The following is a 9,562-nucleotide window of genomic DNA, read 5'->3' on the forward strand; positions in this document are numbered from 1 at the left end:
TTTGTTTGTTTGTTTGTTTGTTTCTGTGTAATATAGTTTAAATATCCATAGCCTTTTAATAAATACATATCATTCAGTTAAAGGTTCTTAATAAAATAATACAACAGTAATTATTGCTTTTTCCCTTCTCAAAAATCATGTCAGTAGGTTTACAGGGTACTGATTATTGGTTATTATTTGTTCCTTTCTCTAGTCCCTGACCTTCATGAGGGTAGAAATGTGTCACTTCTCATTTACCATTGCATCCCTAGTGCTCTGTGAATATTTATTAAACAAACAACACCCTCTCAACTCATAGGTAGAAGACTAGACATAAGCAGAAATAAGCTCCTAATAAAGTGTTTGTGAAAAGTCCAGCAGGTTGTACATTTTACTGAGATTCACAGAATTGAAACAAAGGACAATGTACGAATAAAATACATGGCATTTCAAGCTAGTGAAGGTTGACTTGAAAACTTGAAAGAGAGCAATTTGCATAACGTAAAACTTTTGAAAGAAACTTCCTCCCTGAACTAAGTTTGCCAGATTTAACATATAAAAATACAAGACCCCCAGTTAAATTTGCATTTCAGATAAACAATATTTTTTTTGCACAAGTTTGTCCCAAATATTGCAAGGGACGTACTTATACTAAAAGAATATTTATTGTTTATCTGAAATTCAAATTTAACCGGGTATCCTGTATTTTATCTGGTAACTCAACCCTAGACCATAATCAAAAGCAATATTTCTTGAACAGCTAAAGAAGATTATTCAGGAAAAGTGTTACATTTTTCAAGCTACTATTTAAAAAATATTATTCGAATATAACACCTATTAATTTTTTTTAATGGCAAACACCTTCTAGAACTTTTAATTCCTGTGACCTTTTAATTATATTTTATTTCCCCCCTAATTCTGTATTTTCTAAGAGAACTTGATCCTGCCTTCCATGTTTTATTTTTTTCTGGACTATAACCTCAGAGGTTGTCAAGGAGTGCTGTAATCATAACAGTAAAAACAAATTATATTTGTGTGGTGCTTTTACTTCCATGTGCATTTAATGCTCACCATAGTGAAGCAGGTAACATTATGCCCATTTTATAAATGAGGTCCAAAGTTATTGTGCGCTCATGATAGTTGCTGTGCTAGCGGGATGCTGCCGAGGAGAAACATCACAAGGCGATGGGCTAAAAATGGCCGAACCAGCCCTGAGCCCAAGGTGCTGACCTCAGTGAAACCAGGTCTGAGGTGAAAAGCAAATGAAGCACGTGGGTTTTGTAATCCATCACAAGGCTTCTCCTTTCCACATGAGAAGTGAAATATTGACAACACCTGTCAAGATATTTAATGAGAGTATTTGCCTAAGGAACGAATATATAAAAACACCAAATACCGAGATGAGTTGGGAAACTTACACCTAAGATGTAACTTTTTTAAAAGAAAATAACCAAGAAATCGTTACATAGCTCTTGGGTTCCTCACGCAAATCATGCATATAAAAGAGAGATTAGACATTTGGAGGAAGTATTGAACTTGATTTCCTTGGTGAAAGCTATTCCGTTCTTTCTTTGTCCTACCCCTCACCCAATAGTCCCAGAAATCCAGAGAGAAAGGCTGGGCCGAGAGCGGCTCTGGGGCAGGAAAAGGAGAGCGGTGTGGACCTGCACGTCTTTTGCTGGGGCCAAGGGTACGTGAGTGTTTCTTGCAAAATGGATGTGGACTCCACGGGTGAGGGAGAAGCCTGCCTGGAGCCATGCTGGGTGCTGGAGCGGCAACGGCTTGCCAACAGAGCATCTGTGTGCAGTGGGCCACCAGGAACCAGGAGCCAATTGAGACATTAATTGGACAAAATTCACGGCCTATCGCATGAATGTCACAGCTGGGTTCTTGCAGGCATCCCCCGAGAGAACCCATAAGAGGAGTCAGCTCTAGAGTTTGCCGTGTCCAGAGAGCTCAGAGCCAGCTCATGATCTCAGTGGTCAAATTAGAACATTCTGTATCCTTTTCCCCGCCTCCCTCCTCATGCTCTAACTCAGAGGAGAATTTGGTGGGAGCTGTGGGGGTGGTGGTAGGGGCGACTGTCGAGAGGAGAAGCTGAACTCGCGTAGTGTGCCTTCCTCCTCGCTGGAGGAAGTGAGAGAAACAGATTTCAGCACTGAATGAAGATCGAAGATGTTTGAATTTCTGATTTGAGTCACGTACGGTGACTGTAGGAATTTCTATTACGTAGGAATGGCCAGCAAAGTCATGAGACCTGCTGGCATTTTTATCCCGTGGTGAGAGGGGAGGGCCCCCTCATACCCTCATTTAAAAGGACAGTGGGGGAATTTTAAAATTTGATCTCAAGTCCTGGTGATACCTAAAAATATGTACTATATAACAATGATTAATTTTAATAATAAAATAAACCCTCATGAACTCACCGTTTGAGTGGAGCAATGGGAAGTGCCTAAAACCCTCAACCCTCCCTGCAGCCCTCCCCCTACCGTCCTGTGCTCTGCTTCTCGTCCATCACTGCCCTGATATGTGGTTTATCTTCACTGCCTTCCTTTCCTTTACAATTCTATTCCACGTGCTGGCATCACGTGCTGCTTGGTCTGAACTTTATAAAATGATATCAAGCTATACGTATGTATTTTTCTATGACTTGCTTATTTCACTTGATATTAAATGACTGAGACTCATTCATGTTGAAGTACGTAACTGTGGTTTCTTCATGTCCACTGCTGTACCGTATTCCATCGTGTGAATATATAGCAATGTATTTGTTGATTTTCCTGTCAATAGCACTCGGGTTACCGGCATTTTTCCGTTCCATGCTACACTGTCTCAAGCATATTTGAAGGGGCCCATGTGCAAGGGTTCACTTAGGGTATATGCTTAGGAGTGGGGTTGCTGGGTTGTATCATATCACTTTTTGATTTTTCTAGATTGTTTTCCAAAGTAGTTGAATTAATTTACAACCTCCCCCCTCCGCTAAGAGTCCTTCTTGCTACACATCCCAGACAATACTCAGTTTAGTTAGACTTTTTACCTGTTTGCCAATCTAGTGGGTTTAACATGATTTCTCACTGTGGCTCTAACTTACATTCTCCTGATTGCTAATGGGCCTGCTTTTCGTTATTATAAATTAATCCAGTTCTGTAACTTAATTAAGTTGAGATTGCAGAAATCAGATGGAAAGGCAGGAGAGATAGGTCGCTCTGTTTGTCTCTAATTTGTACTCCATCTAACAAATGATTGGCCAAAATATATGATAAATTCTTATGGAGAAAGTCAGGCTGATTTGGGGTTAGCCAAAGATGGCATTGTGGATTCCAGGACATATATGGTCACATGATGTGGCCGTTCTGCCTTTACCGCCAGAGCAGAACTGTGTGACGCCCTGCGGGCCACACATCCCTGAGTCTCTTCCTGGTTCATCCTTTTCCTGTTGCTGGGTCAGTGGATGGAAAGTGAAGAGGACGGTTTGATCGTCACCTTTCCAGTATCCAACGTGTCAGCAGTGGGGACTCTTAAGTCAGGGAAGGAAGTCTTTGATGCTATTTCTTTCAAAAGAAGTTATTAAGAATCTCCCAGGGAGCAGGTTTCATGGCTTATTTTACCATCTGGATGCAGGTGGGGTTTCCCGTGAGGCATTTCTCCCTATTACCTCCTGCCGTAATTGGAACACCCCCTCCTGCTTTGCTTATTCTCTAAGAGTCATCGGCAATCTCTAGGCAGCACAGATTTTACTTTTTAGCACTTATTCTCACTTTTTCTTGTAGGCGATATATCACAGTTGAAAGGTCTTTCAGATAATATCATGTTTTTTAGTGTATAGCTTAAGATTTAAAGACCCGACATGCCTTAAACCTATATTTAAGAACGTTTTAAGAATTGTCTTCTGTGTACACAGTGCTTTATAACATAAATAGCCTAGTCCATCTTCCAGAAGTCATGTTTAGTTCCTTTTATTAATTATCCTGTCCACGCTATCTGTGGCAGGCTGAGTAATAGCCCATAAGGTTTTTGAGAATGTTTTACCGGCAGAAACACTGCCAGCTGGACCGAAAGGGACAGAGAGAGGATGAAATGAGAGAAAGCTGGTGGATTCCCGAACCTCCACAGGTGGGAGACAGGCTGAGAAAAGTGCTCGGTTGCAAAATGGTGACTTGGAGTGGGGAGCTGTGGGTCAGGAGCCACGGAGAATCATCCCCAGGGCTCGGAATGTAACGGAGTTCGCCTGATTGTGTTTGGGCATCGGTTGGGACCTTTCGTTTCTATTCTTTCTGTATGTCGGTGTCTATGGCCGTCATCCTGCGCATGCCCATCACTATTTTTGTGGGACATGTAACTTGTTTGTAATTTCACAAGTCCACATAAAGAAGGAAATTTTGCTGCTTGATGGATGGTATGCAGAGACTCACCTATACCTGATTTGGATGATTTAGATGAGGTTTGGGACTTCTGAGCTGATGAGACTTGGGTGAGATTTTGGACTTGAAGTTGTAATGGGGTAAGATTTCTGGGAATTTTGGGATGGGGGTAAAGGTCATTTATATGTGGGATGCATATGAATCTTTAGAAGCCAAAAGATGGACCGAAGAAGGCTGAATAATGACCGCCCCCCAAATATGTTTATATCCTAATCCCTAGAACCTATGACTGTTACCTTATGTGGTAAAAGGGACTTTTCCGATGTGATCTTGCCCGAGGAGAGTATCCTGGATTATCCGTGTGGGCCTGATATAATCATGAGGGTCCTCGTAAGGGGGATATCGGAGGACGCAGAGACAGGGGAAACGGGCATGTGAAGCAGAGATCGGAGTGATGAAGCCACGAGCCGAAAAACGCCAGCAGCTTCCACAAGGTGAGAGAGAGAGGACAGGTTCTCTCCCGAGGCCTTGAAATAACATGCTGATTTTAGCCCTTAGAAGATTCATTTTGCTCTTCTGACCTTGAGGACTGTCAGAATAAACTGTGGGAATTTGTTAGACCGGAAGTAGGAAGCTAACACACTGACAGTTGAGCCGGGGTCTGAAATGCTCTCATTCATTCAAGAACACTAGCTAGGGCAGTTGTGTGAAAAGGAACGAGGGGGAGACATTTTTCCCTAAGTGGACCGTTTCACTCTCATCGGTGAATTTTCTTTTTCGCAAACAAAATAATGTCCCCAAACAAACTACACAGAAGAAACTGAATCATTTAAAGGCTTTTTTATAAAACAAACATTCTGTAGTTTAGCAGATACTACCTGGGGTACAATACTTCAGCTTTTATTAACTATCTAAACTAACTCCACTAAAAAAAACCTCTCTCTCTAGAAAACATAAGGCCTCTTAGGGAAGAAACTAACGATCACATATAACATCACCTTTGCCAAAATGACAGGAGGACTCCATTATTAATATTCCTATGAAATCCTGACAGGGAAAAATGCCATGGTTAGAACTTGCGTGGTGTGTTTTTGATGGCACTAGTTATTCAGAACAGGTTTGGGCAGATCTGGCAAAATATGAAAGTAAAATGTGTGAGCTTTCGATTCGAGGAAGAACATGCTTTAGACCGAGGTCTTCAGTCCCATATCTCCTTTCTTCTTTTGATCGATAGGAGATGTCACATACAACATGCAACACATTTAATGTAAAGATGCAGATTCTATAACTGGAAAAGATTTGTCAAGGGAGACATTTGAAAATCATATTTAGACGTTGCAGTGTCTGTGTTGGAGAGGTAACTATCGTATTAGGCACCACTTTTTTTTCTCTCTTAGCATTTGTGCGTTTTTGATTAAATGCCAGTTTGTATTTATGGAAGCTGTATCAGTAACAGTCCAGTCAGGAACCCGGACACGTGGGTTACACATGTGATTTAAGATCTGAGAGCCAGTCAAAGAAAGGGGGAGACCTGTCAATCAGCAACTGTAAGACGCTGCTGCCTCCCTTCGTTCTCGAGGACCAAGAGGAGAGGGTGGTATATAATGTGCTACTGTGGCTCTGAAAAGTTAATAAACTTAATGGCTTAAAGTAACACACATTTATCGTCTTACAGTTCTGGAGGTCAGAAGCGCAAAGAAGGTCTCCCTGGGCTAAAGTCCAGGTGTCGGTGGGGTCAGGTTCCTTTCTGGAAGCTCCAGCGGACAACCTGTTTTCTTGCCTTTTCCAGTCTCCAGAGGCCGCCCACATCTGAGGGCTGCTGGCTCCCTTCCCCCGTCTTCCAAGCCAGCAATGGCCGGTCCAGCCTTCTGCACACATTCTCACCCTGACACCGATTCTTCTGCCAGCTCTCCCACATTCATGATTACGCTGGCCCACCCGGACCATCCAGGATGACCTCCCTGTATTGAGGTCAGCTGACTGACTACGTTCGTTCCATCTGCCACCCTCATCCCCCTTAGCCACGTACTGTGCACATATTCACAGTTTTCAGGAACTGAGACGTGAACACCTTTGGGAGGCCATTATTTTGCTTTCCATAAGTGGTACTGCTGGGCCCAGGTAGCCAGGGTGATACACTGGGAGCCGGGCCACAGCAGGACTTACGCCCATGATGGAGAGGCATGGACAAGACACATCTCCAACAGTGTAACGGGGGAGAAAAAAATACCTAGGCTCCTCAAAATGGGAAGGTTTTGCTAGGTAAACATCTAGTTTTAAAACATCTGACTTCTCTCCTTTCCTTTCCTGTCTCCATGTGGAGTCTCAAAACCCTTTTATCGGGTGCTAGAGAATATATGTTTCTTCAATTTATACCTTACTATATATATGAGAACTATAGACAACTTTACGAAGTGTACTAATGTAATGGAAAAAAGACGAACCCATTGGAAATCAGCGTATGAGTCACACAAATCCTTTCCTTATATCAGGTGATGGTCTAAGTTGTTCTGCGGGGAAAATCATGTGATTAGAGCCATTCTCCGTTAGCACTGTTCATAACAGTGGGTGGTGTGACGATTTGTAATCCAGCCTCCATAGCCGTAGCACCCTTCCTGGACATCGGTCAAACGAGATGAGTTTGGGGTTCCATTCCCAACTACTGGAAGGAAGATAGCTCATGATATGTGCCCGCTAATTTTTTTAAAAGTTCATTTTTATGTCACTCTGCAGAAATTTACAGCAAATGGGATTCAGAGGATTACTGCATGAAGGAAAAGCCGGTATTAAATCTATAGATGGTCTCTTTAGCGCTGCATGTCATAAATTAAAAGCGAGCACTAGTGAGAAGGCTTGGTGAAGGAGATTGTGGTGAGTGGGGCACTGAGCTGATCTTCCTTACCTTTCTTTCTGGAACATGAAGGCCTGATTGCTTTTTCTTGGGGCCTCCCCTCGCCCCGCAGCGAGAAATCACTGTGTTGATCCCCCGCGGTTTGGCTTTCTTAGGCTGCCTTGGCAATGCTGCTTCAGCAGCTCTCTGCAATGCCAGCATCAAGTGTCACCACTACTGTAGTGACTGGGTTAATGGCCGTGCTGTTTTCCCTGGAGAAGCAGGGATGGACAGGCCAGCCTTTGTTTCTGCCGGGAGCGGTCTGAATGTGAAACTTCACCCCAGACAGTGTGCCTGCGAGCCGCGGGGCGCTCTGTCATTTGGCCACTGCTCCTTCTCCCCTTGACCCCCAGCTCTGTTACAGAGACAGGAACCTCAGGCCCACTGGGCCTGGCCAGCCCTTGTCTGGGGAAAGGAGAATGCATCTCTCGTTGCTTGCCTTCGTTCTGAACCCCAGCTGGTTTGCGTCCTAGAAGTCAGACTGCGAACGGACCCTCCTCTGCTGGGATTTCCCGAGGCCCCAGCAATCTTCTGCTCGGAGATGTCTTTGTGTCAGAAACAGAGAAGGGGTGTGAAAATCATGTTTTCCTCTCTCGTTTTTCTCTTGCCCACCCCTCCCACCGCTGTATTTTTCATTCGGTGACATAGGACATCAATACTGGGCTGCTCTTACTGTTACCTTGTTGATGACAATGGCAGAGATGACGGCCAGTATTCTCCAAGCTGTGTACAGTGCTTCGTGCTTTACGGCAGTATATCCGTTTTTCCTTAGAAAAACTCAGAGGCTGTTCCTATTATTGTTTCTACTTTAAATATGAGTAAATCGAGGCTCAGGAGGTCGGATAACTGTTAGGCTGAATCGCGTCTGCCACCCTCCACCCCCAATTCATACTTTGAACTTCTAACCCCATCAGAATGTCACTGAGTTTGGAGACAGGAGCTTTAAAGAAATGATCACATTGAACCCAAGTCATTAAGGTAGACCCTAATCCAACATGGCTGGTGTCTTTTTAAGAAGAGGAGATTAGGACATAGTCACGGACAGAGGGAAGACACCGTGAAGAGACAGGAGGAAGGTAGCTATCTGCAAGCAAAAAGAAGAAGCCTCAGAAGAAACCAACCCTGCTGACCCCTTGGACTTGTAGCCCCCAGACCTGTGAGGCAGTGGATTTCTGTCATTTATGCCGCCTGAGCACTGATGCCATAACTTCCTCAAGGCTTCACATCGGGGAACCTGATTATAGAATCCAGGTTTTAGTGCGACCCTCATAATTTTTCTGTAATATGTTTCCAGTAATATAGCGTTAGTTTTAATATCATAAAAACATATGTTTTAAAATGCTAGATGTGTCTCTATCTCCTTTCGTATCTATAACATATTTACCAGAATTCAAACTTGACTTTATGCTACCCTGGTGTCTAGTTATATCTAGTGGTGTCTAGTTATATCTAGGTGAGCTGTGAAAATTTCAAAACAAAACTTACTCAATTTTTCTTTAATCGAAGGGAAGAAAACAACTATGCAAAACAGCTTTTGGTTTTTTTTAAGGGCAGAAAGCAGGTTTCAGGAAATCAGACAATAAGTTTTGGAAATTCCCCAAAGAGTGGGGCTTTCTGCCCCCGCCCCCAAGCAGGAGTGGGCAGCTGCTCCCAGCCCTGGAGCACTGTTCATTTTCCCAAAGGATGGAGACCCGTGCTCCAGGAGGGCTGGGACAGGACGGTCACCCAGGGGAGGTCTGTGTAGGAGAGGGCCAGGGCTTCTCCGTGTCCTTTTCCCAACTGTGAGCCCGGGATAAAAACCGGGTGAGTGGGCGGGCTGGGGGGCAGCCCTGACTTGGCCATCCCCCCAAGGGAGCTAGGAGACCTACCCATTGGTCCTTATCTGCTGGGTAGAAATGCTTGCTCTAGAGTGTCTTACACAACGTGTGTATTTTGCGTTGTCCAAAAGGCTGAACGTAATTGCTCTCACTCTGTCCTCTGGCCTGCTATGGGGCTTCACTTAATAAATTAACACAGAGACCCCACACACAGGGAGCAAATGCTTGGTGTTTCAAGGTACATCTGGTTTTTTAATACCTTAAGACATTTATTCCATTACTCAGATTTTTTTTTTTTTCCTAGCTTATAAAAAGCAACATTAGCCCAATTTCTTGGCTTTTTCAGTGGTTAGGCACAGTTCACAGCTTTTCCGAATTTCCTCTGGGTTAGCCTTAGCTACCTCTTCGTTGGTTTGTTTCTAAAATCTACCTGGGAAGGAGAAAAGAATAGTAAACAACAGTATTTGTTGCATTCATGTAGATTTCAACAGAAGAAAAGTAAAGGAGTCATTACG

This window comes from Pteropus vampyrus, unplaced genomic scaffold (assembly GCF_000151845.1).
Source record: "Pteropus vampyrus isolate Shadow unplaced genomic scaffold, Pvam_2.0 Scaffold45, whole genome shotgun sequence".
NCBI classification, from domain to species: Eukaryota; Metazoa; Chordata; class Mammalia; order Chiroptera; family Pteropodidae; genus Pteropus; species Pteropus vampyrus.